The sequence below is a fragment of the Apus apus genome, chromosome 2 (genome assembly GCF_020740795.1).
Source record: "Apus apus isolate bApuApu2 chromosome 2, bApuApu2.pri.cur, whole genome shotgun sequence".
Classification (NCBI taxonomy): domain Eukaryota; kingdom Metazoa; phylum Chordata; class Aves; order Apodiformes; family Apodidae; genus Apus; species Apus apus.
Window position 1 is genome coordinate 83,973,587 of NC_067283.1, and position 12,327 is coordinate 83,985,913.

Sequence of the window (12,327 nt, forward strand, 5' to 3'; positions counted from 1 at the left end):
TTACTCTTTGAAGAAGCTGAAGTCAAGGCTAGGGACCAGAACAGTATTCAGACACCTCTCTCCCAGACTTCCTATCAGCACTTCAGCTTTCTTGCACCAGATCCTCCTGAGCTCAATACAGGAACCATACAGCACTTCACCATTTTCTTTGCCTCCCTTGAGACATGATAAAGAGCCTCAACATCATTTCTTTAGTGTGCACGAACATACTGTGGATGGAGATCAGCTGGGACTTCTCCAGGACTTCCTCAGTTTGTCAGTACCTTTTCATCTTAGGATCTTACGCATATGCAGTGGAACAGATGTGCCTTTGGCATCCTGAAGGCTGTAGATGAACACGACATACCTGGATATCCCAAAGCCCCTTTGTGATGGCAGTGTCTGCGTTTCCTGTCTGTGGGCAAGGGCAGTGAACATGATGGTCATCTGCAATGGCTGTCTCCACTCCACAGCCACATGAACTGAGTTCCAGAGTCTGTTCACAGTATTAGTGCCCTATCTGAGCAAGCATATGCTCCACAATAAGGCTGTGGCTCTGAGCTCCTGGGCTGATGAGCACCCTATAGACATGCATGTAACATTGCAGACACAGCATTCATTTACTGTAGTGAGAGCACAAAAGGCACGAGGAAGGAGGAGTGAAACGTCAGCGTTGAAATAGACCAGGATTTCTGGTGATTTCTACAATGACTCTGCTTAGGTTGAACTAGAAGAACAGCTGTTGCCCCTGCAAGCAGGCCATGGGCTGGAGCCAGGAGAGGCTGCCATTCCTGCTGCTATGTGCCAAAGTGAAGCACCCATGTAACTTCATTAAAGGGCAGCTTCATATTTTTTCCCCAATACCTCACAAACACCATTGCCTCAAAGCATCCAGAAGGCTGAAAACAGCTCCATATACCTCCAGTGTGGCCTTATAGGCTGGTGATCCTGTCTGCTGAGTCCTGGTGTCCAGATGGTTCACTGATGATGTATTTCCCAGCTAAGTGAAAGGTCTGACTGCCTCGCAGCCAGGAGCCTGCCTTTGAACAGTCTGGCCTCCAGTACTACAGCTCTAATCTAGAAACTGTTGGTTTGTTTGTCGTAGTTGCTGCCAGATGAGGCTCACAATGGGATACTCTTTTCTGCCAGAGCGTCTGGTAGAGCTTGTGATGTAGTATTGACCAATACCATGGAACAGGCAGATGCAGGTAGAAAATCAAAACTTGCTCAGATGTCTTTTTCTGCTAGTGTGGTGGCAAGGATGTATGGACCTCCTTCTCATTGGAAACAAATTTATTTGGACACAAGTCGGATGTGTTTGTGGCTCTAGGGCTGTCTAGTGGGACCTGGAGAGCTTCTTTTCATCTCCAGACTGTAGTTGTTTTCTCATTCAGAGTTACCTGGTGATATCTTTGAGGTTTATCGCAGGTAGTTCCTCATGAGGTGGTGACATATGTAGTTCATCAGACCTGTTTTTGCTGGATGGAAATAATCTCTTTAGCATGTACTCAGAAGGTGACATTTACATTGTGTTAATGTCTAACGCAATGTAAACTCCAAGCTTTTTAGGATTGTGCAAAATTCTCAGAAGCTCACAGAGCCATGTGACTACCAGCGTGGAAAGTTAAGATCCATGCTGCCAATAAGTCTTGCATAGTGGGAGAAAACTCTAGAACAAAATGCACTGAATGAGCAACTCTTGTGCAGTCTCTGCCTCTTCTTTTCTCAGTTCATTTGCCATGAGTTAGGAGGAATTCAATCAGACTGGCCACGCAGACAACTCCACAGAAGTGATTCTGAGCATAAACCCTTGCTACTGCACTTTCGAGCTGTGTATATATTTAACTTACTGGTTGAAAAGTGCCTCTCTGACAAGTTTGTTACCATTTCAAAAAATTGTGTTGATTTCTTCCCTGGTTGATAGTCTAATTCATGCTGTGTAGAGGCTATCCTTTCTGACAGTAGTGTTGTCTGGATGCAGTGTCAGGGACCTGGCCAATTCCTACATGATACAGTCATCCTCCTCTAGCTCCTTGTTTGTATAGATTGACCAGTCCCACTACACTCTAGTGGGGACTCTTTGTTGATCATTCTCTACCCTAACTTACTTATAAGAACCAGTCTTTACCCCATACTACCCAGAGGGATGCTTCAAGAGTGCCATTGCATAAAGCTGTGGCCAACTCTTGGCTGTGAAGTGCAGACCACTTCAGAGTCTTCCCTTGGACTGTATCTGTTAGGAATGGAGAGTAAAAACTATGAGGATCCATCTACAACTGCTGTCCTGAGAATATGGAAGCTGCATCTTTCACCTTTTGGCCTGTATTTTTTCCTGCTGTTTTGTACTTTCTGCATCCTTGTGACGAGGGAAATCCCTCTCCTGCCCTAAATGTAATATATTTCTAGTTGATGTCAGGTTACTGTACATCATGCACTACATAGCCTGGCTGTAAGGATCTATTGCCTGGTGCTGGCCTGGAAGCCATCTGTCATTACTAGTGATTGTGCTGGCATAGATCTAGGAGACAGGGTGGAAGTGGTTTGTCCTCAATTGTGCCATTTATGATATAGACAGCTCTGCCTCAGTTTTCTGTACAGTTGCTAAGAACAATTTCTTGACATTTGTACTGCATGGTCTAATTCTTTGCTGGGCTTGATTCAAACTATCTTGTTCATTTTCAGCTCTCTCATTTGAGCCACACGGAACCCAGCAAGAACTATGTTTTGGTCTCACAGAAATTACATCTGCAGTTATGCACAAGGAAAAAGAAATGGTCTGTGATGTCTCAGAGCAGATCTCATCAATCACCCAGGAAAGTTTCAAATGAGATCTGCTAGAACAAAATATTTACAGTATCCATTAGGAAAGATGAAACCTTTTCTGGATCAAGAGGAGCTCTGGCTGAGTGCTCAGCCTGGCTGCCAAACAGCTGGCTTTGCTGTTGGAGCAAAAAGTAGAAAAAGGAAGTACGTTTCTCTGAAGGAATCTATACAGAAGGTTAACAGAGGTAAAAGACTTTGTTTCTGCAGACCAAAATTACCTGGAGACTTCACTGATATCTATTCCAGATGCTTGCTGGAGAGCCTGGATGAAAACTGATTTACTTAAAATGAAAGTCCATTCAAAGGCTGCCATTCAAGTGCCTGTAGAAGAGTATTTCACTGGGCTGAAATAGAGGGTATTAGAGAAAACAATTTCTATAAACAGTAGAGCTGGGATTTGCCTTTTGTGTTTTCCCTCCACACTTTAGGCTACTCTGACATACTTTAGAATATATTTAAGTTGTAAATCACTAATAAATGTAGAACCACACTCTGCTTCTGATCAATACCAGCATTCCCCTTTCTTCTCCTCCTATAAACAGTGCTTTGCCTAAAATTCACCGGTGTAAACACAAACAATTCTATGTTAGAGGCTTGATATTATTTTTAGTTTGTTTTTTTTTTAAAAAAAGGTATAAAACAAAAAAGTAAAACTTTGCTTCAGTAATCAATCTTTCACGTGTAGTTATTTTCCAGATAGGGACTAATATTGTCACAGTAATGGGAGCAGTCATGACAGACTAATACAAAGTCATGTGAGTGACTTACAGAAGCTTGCTTTTCCCAGCTGGCCACAGGTCACTTGCTGTGCTTTCTGTTGATGTTTGGAAGGCACCTCAGCTCAGCCTGTACATATATGGGCTAGTCTGCATAACAGTTATTTTTACATATGAACACTTCACTTCTGGGCAGTGGATAGAGAAGTTAAATTCCTTGTGTGAACATCAGACAGTAACTCTGTGCAAATGCTTGTAGAGCAGATTTTGTCTTTATGTCTCCATTTCCGATTGCAAAGGGAAAAGTATTTTGCTAAAAGGAAGTAAATTCAGGGCAAAAAATACATTATAAAAGCTAGAGCTCCTTAGTCAAGAAAAAAAAAAAAAGGATCCTTAAAATGACAAAGCACAACGAATGATTTTCAACTATCTGGTATCCAGTAACTCCTTTTGTGATCAGTTCATAAGATAGTCCATAAATTCACTACATGCAAAACAATCGATTTTTAATTGTTTTTTTAAAGTGAAGATGTTTAGAGAAACTCTGAGCAGAGAACAGACTAAATATACCAGCAGGTGGAACGGAGCTGTGGGCCTCAGAGTTTTGAATACCCAGGTACTGTCAGCTGCCGAGAATAAGGATCCTGAGCCATCTGCTGGGTGCCAAGCTAGTGGTGGATCCACACTGTGCCTCCATGCATGCTCATGTGTGTGCAGGGCTGTAAGGAAGGGTGGTCTGCACCAGCACCTCCAGCAGGTCGGCAGGCTCAGGGGCTTGCATGCCCAGGTACCAGTGAATGGGGAGACTGGGATCCAGGGACAGCTACTGGGACAGACTGGGAGCCTTGAGCCCAGCTGCTGAAGGGATCCACCTTGGCCATTTGTAAGGACGTATTTCCCACTGCCAGACCTTCATCCTGATCAGCCAGAGCGGGGAGCAGGATGAGGCCATTGGTTCTGATCGTGGTTGTGTGTGTGCTGTGTGAATCTGGCTGTGCTGATTTGTGTGGCTAGCTATGTGTATGTATGTATATATGTGTTGCAGATGGATGTTTCTGTGTGTGCCTACTGGGAACACATGCTCAGCCTCATTACCAGTTGAACCTGGGGACATGGAGCTGCAGGAGCCTCACCATTCTCATGCTGCCGGATTTGGCAACCCAAAACATCTCTACGTGACAAGTCTGTTGTGCTTATATTTCATCATACATCCATGAATATTTAGGAAGAAAATTAATCCCTTATGTTTGTAACATTTATGTTTCAACAGCTGCAGCAGCGTGCCTGAAGCTTAACCCTCAGGGTAGTAGCTGCAGATACCAACTATTGGGTGAAATATAGCTGCAAGTGCTTTATACTTGTTAGTTTCTTGTTCTTTTCTCCATCTGATAATGTTGTTGATATTTTCATCTGCTGCAGAAAACAAAAGTATCTCTCCCTCTAAATCCTGAACTGAAAAACTCAGTTGTCCCCTACTCTGCTAAGTCTTAAACACACTGAAAAGCAATTCCTGATCAGCAAGCCGTGTCAAACACTTTTTGCCTCAAAATTAAGCACTTTTAGAAAGCTGCAACTGTGTATACCGTGCAACATTTGGACAGATCCCTGGTTTCCCACCTATCTCATGGGCCTTCAGGAAGCCTGTTCACCTGGATGTCTCTCAAATGCCAAATACATGTTCTGCTTCCAGCACCTCTGTCCCATGCATAGTACAGTAAATAATGAAATAATGAAGTTCCCTCTGGGTAAGACAGCTCACCTCTCCCCGTCTACCCCCCAAAAAAAACCAAACCGAAAAAACAATCCCCAAATCAACAACAACAAAAAAACCCACAAAAAACCAACAACAACAAAAAACACCACCAAACAAAAAAGCAAACCAACAAAACCCCACAAAAAACCCCAACAAAGCCAAACAAAAATTGTAAGCCTCTGGAATCCTGAATTTAAAAATTCTCTATGTGGGTTTCCATCTTTCCTGGCCTGCTTGGCTGGGCACTGATACCAGATGAAGGTCTATACCTTAGGTACTAGCAAGGAACTGGTCTACTAGCAAATTTATAGAGGCTGGTGTACCTCACTGAGGGCTGCCATATTTGGGGCTGGAGGAAAAGGAGGATCACGAGCAGGAAGGTTAGCATCTCTTGTTCTGTACACGTTGTGCAACAAAGTCACAGATGACTGGTGAAGACCTCTGCTGACCAGATTTGGGTGCTTGTTTGCGGGTATAGTCTTGTCTGCTTCTGTGGTTCACATCTGAGGGAAGCACAGCCCTGAACTTGAGGAGGGGACTGTCCTTGAAATTGCTGCTGTAACTAGTGATTTCTGCTCCAGGCAGTGCTTACTGGGGACTGGAAGCTATGATGCAATAGACCCCCAGAAAGCCCACATCTGTGCAGTGCCACAATAAGACAATTGAGAACAGTGTTTGACTGGATTTTACAGAGAACAAAAAAGTTAGATAGTCAGTCTCTAGTTGGTCTGGTGTTAATCCAGGCACCAGGTGCTAGAAGATTACATTATTACTTGATTAAAATACAGCATGGTTTGTTCTCTGCAGTGTTACTTGTAATTTATCTTTTTTGATCTGCATCAGAAATGGCAATATTCAAGAAAATCTCTGAGATTTAGCCACAGTAGCATACAGGGCTACATTTGCAAAGGACTTGCTTGTTTTGTCTACCTTGAATTGAAATTAAAAGCTGACAATGACAATTCACCTACTATGAAAAATTATGAAACAAAGTACAATTACTTCACTTTTATAGACTTCTGCTAATAACACTTTTAAAGACAGTAATTATAGCATATTACCCAGTGAGGTCTGAAATGTCTACCTTCCAAAACATTGCATGAGAGTTTCTGTTTAAGAAAACTGCTTAAAGCAATTCACAAAAGGCACTTGCCTACAAGTGCCACGTAGTTGTTTTGTTTTGTAATTTTATAAAATAAAACTTTTTGTTGGGTTTGCATGGCAAGGTTGTGGTAGCAGGGGGGCTTGCAGGGGTGGCTTCTGTGAGAAGACACCAGAAGGTTCCCTCATGTTCAACAGAGCCAATGCCAGCTGGCTCCAAGATGGACCCACAGCTGGCCAAGGCCGAGCCCATCAGCAATGGTGGTAGCACCTCTGGCGTAACATATTTAAGCAGGTGGAAAAAAGCATAGACAACACCATCACCAGCTAGAGAGAGGAGTGAGAATTTGTGAAACAACTCTGCAGACACCAATGTCAATGAAGGAGGAGGGGTGATCCAGGTGCACAAGCAGAGATTTCCCTGCAGCCTGTGGTGAAGACCATGGTGAGGCAGGCTGTCCTCCTGCAGCCTATGGAGGACCCCACACTGGAGCAGGTGGATGCTTGAAGGAGGCTGTGACCCCATGGGAAGACCACAGAGGAGCAGGTTCCTGGCAGGACCTGTGGCCCCGAGAGGAGCCCACACTGGAGCAGGTTAGCTGGCAGGACTTCTGACCCTGTTGAGGACCCACACTGGAGCAGTCTGCTCCTGAAGGAGCGTGCCCCATAGAAAGGACACGTGCTCAAACAGTTTGTGAAGAACTGCACCCCATGGGAGGGACTCCTGTCAGAGGAGTTAATGGAGTACTCTCCTATGAGAAGGAGCCCATGCTGGAGCAAGGGAAGAGTGTGAAGAGTCCCTGAGGAGGAAGGAGCAGCAGAGACAACATGTGATGAACTGACCACAACCCCCATTCCCATCCCCCTGCACTGCTGGGGGGAGGAGGTAGAGAAATCAGGAGTGAAGTTGAGCCCAGGAAGAAGGGAGGAGTGGGGGGAAGGTGTTTTAAAATTTGTTCTTATTTCTCATTACCTTGCTCTGACTTTTGATTGGCAATAAGTTAAATTAATTTCCCAGAGTTGAGTCTGTTTTGCCTGTGACAGTAATTGCTGAGTGATCTCTCTCTCTCCTTATTTCAACCCACAGGCCTTTCACTGTATTTTCTCTCCCCTGTTCAAGTGAGGGGAGAAGTGATAGAGCATCTTTGGGAGGTACCTGGCATCCAGCTAGAGTCAACCAACCACAAACTTGCATAAACATTTGCCTAATCAGGAGCAAATAAGCATTCATGTGAAAATTTGATAGCAACACGAATGATGTGTTTTATAAAAAACTTCTATAGAGGAAGTTACAGCATAATAAAAAAGACACTGAACAGAGTAAAAGAAAAAAGCCATACACTTTTAACCAAAATTTTAAGGTTAGCAAATCAACGAAAGCAGGGAGCTGCAGAGACTAATTTACAAAGGAGACTTGCATTGGAGGAAGAAACACAAGCAACAGCCACAGGGCATCTAACGAGGACACCAGCCCTCAGTGAGCAAAGGAAATAACAAACTTAGCACTGGGAGAATCACGTATCATGGGTACTGCAATTTGGAATTGAACTTGACTTTTTATACCTAGTTTTATTAGAAAGTGGACTGATTTATTTTTTTTTTTAAGAAAACAAAACAAAGACATGAAGTTATGAGCGAGTTAAAAACAAAAAATATATATACATATAAATTACCTCAGTGAACTTGTCTAGTTAGAGATAAACTTCAGTTTCACAAGCATGTTACTATTCTTGCATGGTGATATTTTGGCAGTGGGAAGGTGTGCTGTGCCCCAAGTGCCTCCATCCTGACCACTCCAACAGTACAAATGAACCTCTCCAGAGCTGTTATAGGTCTTCCACCTCAGCACACTAAATGGCATCCCTTCTCAGAAACAGCTCTGAGTGATCTAAATCGATCTCCTTAGAGACATTGCTGAGAACAAGCTAGGAAGCAGTGAGAAAGCTGTGCTCAATTCAACAACTATGCCTCAGATAAGAAGGGCTGCTGCCACATGCTCCAAGACAACCTCCTTCTTACCACTCCAAGCCATGGATCTAAAAATAATGTCCAGGAATAATGCTACAGGAATACTTCTTAGGGAACATTTAGTGGGAATTAAGCTATTAAGGCATGAACACCTTACCTAATCGCACCTAGAGATCATTGTTTCAAGGAGGGTTTTGAGAGTCCTCAGATGGGAACCTCTGGAGCACAAGTTCAATGCATAAAGCCAGATTTTTCATTTACTGTTTTAATGACTAACATGAAATTATCACAATCTAAGTAATAAAACATATTACCTTATCTTAATTTAAAATTAATAAAATATATATCCTGTTCATTAAGAAACTAGTTCTCTTTTTGCTTATTAAAATATCCCAGCTAATTTTTCTCTCAGAGTTGCCGTTTCTTTGTCAATTTGCTTTTTAATTCGTAAGACTATGCTGCCATGTGCAGTTCGTAATTTCTAAACTACTTTTCCTTGTATTAATTCTAACAGTAATGATCATATACTGTGTTGTTTTGTGCTAAATATTATGTTTAATATATTAGTCTTCAGTTCTGAGGCCTAGTAAAATTTGAAAGGATCATTTGAAGCATCCTAAAGACTATTTTAATCTTTGGTTACTGATGTTAGAATATATTAATGACTCTGCTTTACATTTGAACACTCTCAAAATACTATTAGGGACTTTCAAGTCAGTACTTCTGATACAACCACCATTTTCAAAGAGACAGGCAGAGAATGAAAGAGGAAACATATTTGCCCCTGTAAAACATCAATATCCTGCAACTAATCCAGAGCAATTAGCGCTCTTGGCTTCCTTCTCACAGGATTTCCTCCCTGGGCCACTTCCATATTATCAAAATCCCAGCTCTGTGTAGCATCCAGTTCTTGGTCTCCTGCAGCAAACAACACTTGGGGCAGGGGGACATAACTGAAAACCTCTTGGACAGTTTACAGGTACCTTGACGTGGATTACAAAGGTTGGATCTCAAGCCAATACAGCAGCCAGCAGGACACAATAACAGCAGGTACCTGGGGTAGCTTCTGGTAGCACACATTGGACAGGACTTTATTTAGCCTTGACAGTGCTGCTCAGCATATGAACCCTGATTCATGGCTATGTCAAACCGCTCTTGCTTTTCTGGTACTAGTTTATATCAAAGTTTGTACTGTTTTTTCCCTTCCATTAGCCCAAGAGAAATGGAGCATTCCCTCCTAAAACAGCAAGAACACATGACTTCACTAGTGCTCCCTCTTCAGAACCAAACACCCATCTTCTCTCAGAAACAGGACAAGTAAGCAGGAACTTCCAAAAAAAAAAGAGGCTGTATTAAAGAGCAGGGACAAACATCACTGCAATACTCTTGTGAAAGCACTGGTAATGCATCCTGGAGAGGCATTACCCCAAATGTTGTACCAATCATTATATAGGTGTTCTTTCATCTCTGTGAACAAATAAGCTATTGCTTCCACTATCCACTTGTACACAACAAAACATAATGTATTGGTTTTGCTTTCAAAGCAACCTTGGTACATCAAGCAAGGGACTTAAGAGATGTGGTTTTTAAGACATTTTTTGCAACTCTCGCAGCTGCAAACCTTACTTTCAACTTATCCTTTCAACTGTCTTGCAGCAAGAACGTCCGTAATTCACGTGTTTTTGTGTGGACCCATAGATTGTGATAGATCACTCCATTGCTGCAAAAAGTGATACAGTTTTACCCAGAGGTCTGTTTTCATCACAAAACTGACTGATGTATGTGTGAAAGGCTACCCTGAGAAGTGCAACTGTTATTGGTAAAACTTAGTAGGGTAGAACAGGCTAGGACATTCACATACTAATACTATTAATTTATTTAAATTAACAACTGTATATTAGAGGTGTTTTTCCCAAACAGGCTGTAAAAACTCTGTGGTAGGCACTTAGGATTTCTTGCCTGCCGAAAGAATAGAAGTTTACACGACAAGTCACTTGTACACTATCTTCGTTCCTCAAAGACACTATGCTGCTGAACCACAATTGAAACAGCAGATGCTAAAGCTGTTCCAAATGAAAAGTTCACCATGACCTAGAAGCAGGAGAGGAATCCAAATGAGTAGTATCTGCTTCTGTTAATCTTTGCTCTAACTGCAAGTACAGAATATCTCAGCCATGTACTTTGGTTTACATTCTTAATTATGTATCACTAGACAATTTAATCTTGTGAGTTTTAATAATTTGAGAGCATCTTGTCAAGGTCACATATGCATCTAGGTTATTCTAATACAGCCTTATTATTATAGTCCTGATGGCCTCAGTTGGGATAATGAAATTGCTAGTGCAAAAGCCTTGGTCAACCTCCACAAGTTATAGCAAGGATGAATAACAGAAAAAAAAACAAAAACAAACAAGTATTCAAGCAAGACACTGCAAACCATATTTTATTAGTAGAGGATTTTTGGGAAAGATAGTGTCATAGGAATAGAAGTGTCTCTGTTAAAAATTGCTACAGGTATTATACCCAACAGCAAGCATACATGTTTTCTCCTTCTGGAATGGGCAGAACATGGTTTAGCTTCACACCACATACTTTCAATAAAAAACTTTCAGTATCAGGTATTTCCTAACACAAAAATTCTGTCAAAGCTGCTGAAAGGGGAATGAAGCACAGGTGAAGTGTGACAAATAAATGAGATATTGTTTAAATAAAAGCCAGTTCTAGCGTTCGACCAAAATTATCATATGCTTTTCACCAACGTACCTGGGTCTTGAAATCCAAGAATCATAGAATCATTTTGGCTGGAAAAGGCCTTTAAGATTATCAAGTCCAGCTGTTAACCTAGCACTGCCAGTTCCACCACTAAACCATGTCCCTAAGCACTACATCTACACGACTTCTAAATCCCTCTAGGGATGGTGACTCCACCACTTCCCTGGGCAGCCTACACCTGTGTTTGACAACCCTTTCAATGGAGAAATTTTTCCTAATATCCAAGCTAGGTTTCCCCTGGCATAACTTGAGCCCACTTCCTCTTGTCCTACCGCTTGTGACTTTGGAGGAGATCAAGACCCATCTCACTACAACCTCCTTTCAGGTAGCTGTAGAGAGTGCTGAGGTCTCCACTCAGCCTCCTTTTCTCCAGACTAAACAACCCCACTTGTTCCTCATAGAACTTGTTCTCAGATGAACTGCCTCAAATAAATTCTGTACTTTACTTATGAAAGGTTCCAGCAGTACAATGACAATATAAAATGTAAGCACAAAAACAAAACCTTCCTTTTCTTTTAATATTTTTTTTAAAACAATAAAAATAACTAGAATTTCTAAACAGACTGACATTTGCATCCCAGAGACCTTTAGGTCTTCCTTTTCTGTAAAAAGAGGAAGAACACAGACAAGCTGGCAGAGCACCATGTTTCAGATTCTCATAGTGCTACATATAAACCATAGATTAACATTATGTGAGCAAACCAGCTGAACTTTTAGTCAAAATATTTAGCAGCACAGCACCAGAGCAAAACTGAGGCATTCCTACAATTCTCTGTAAACTATGACAAAGACTACTGACTACAGAGAGCTACTGCTCTTGAATATAAGGAGACATACTGAACACTGAGCAGTTTCTCTCCTTATTTACTCTTCAAATAATCTTTGTCTTTTCATAAAAGGCTGAAAAAACTCCAGATGGATTAGAGACTAAAGTGCTGCAGCCAGAGTTTTTCTTTTACTGATTGGTTGTGCCACTAGTCTTTTTTTTTTTTTTAACAGATATCCCTAAAGAGATAAGATATTAATTCACCAAAAGCTGTGCAAGTACTTAAACAACTGCAGCAGATAGTGCTCCATGAATCCTGTCTTTTTTTTTCCTAAACCAGATTTTGATAGCTGGATGATTTAGATACCAAGATTTTAAAAACTGCCACAGGGATTTAAAAACTGCCACCCTGTGATAGGGTTTGGAAATATCTCAATTTATAAGATTAG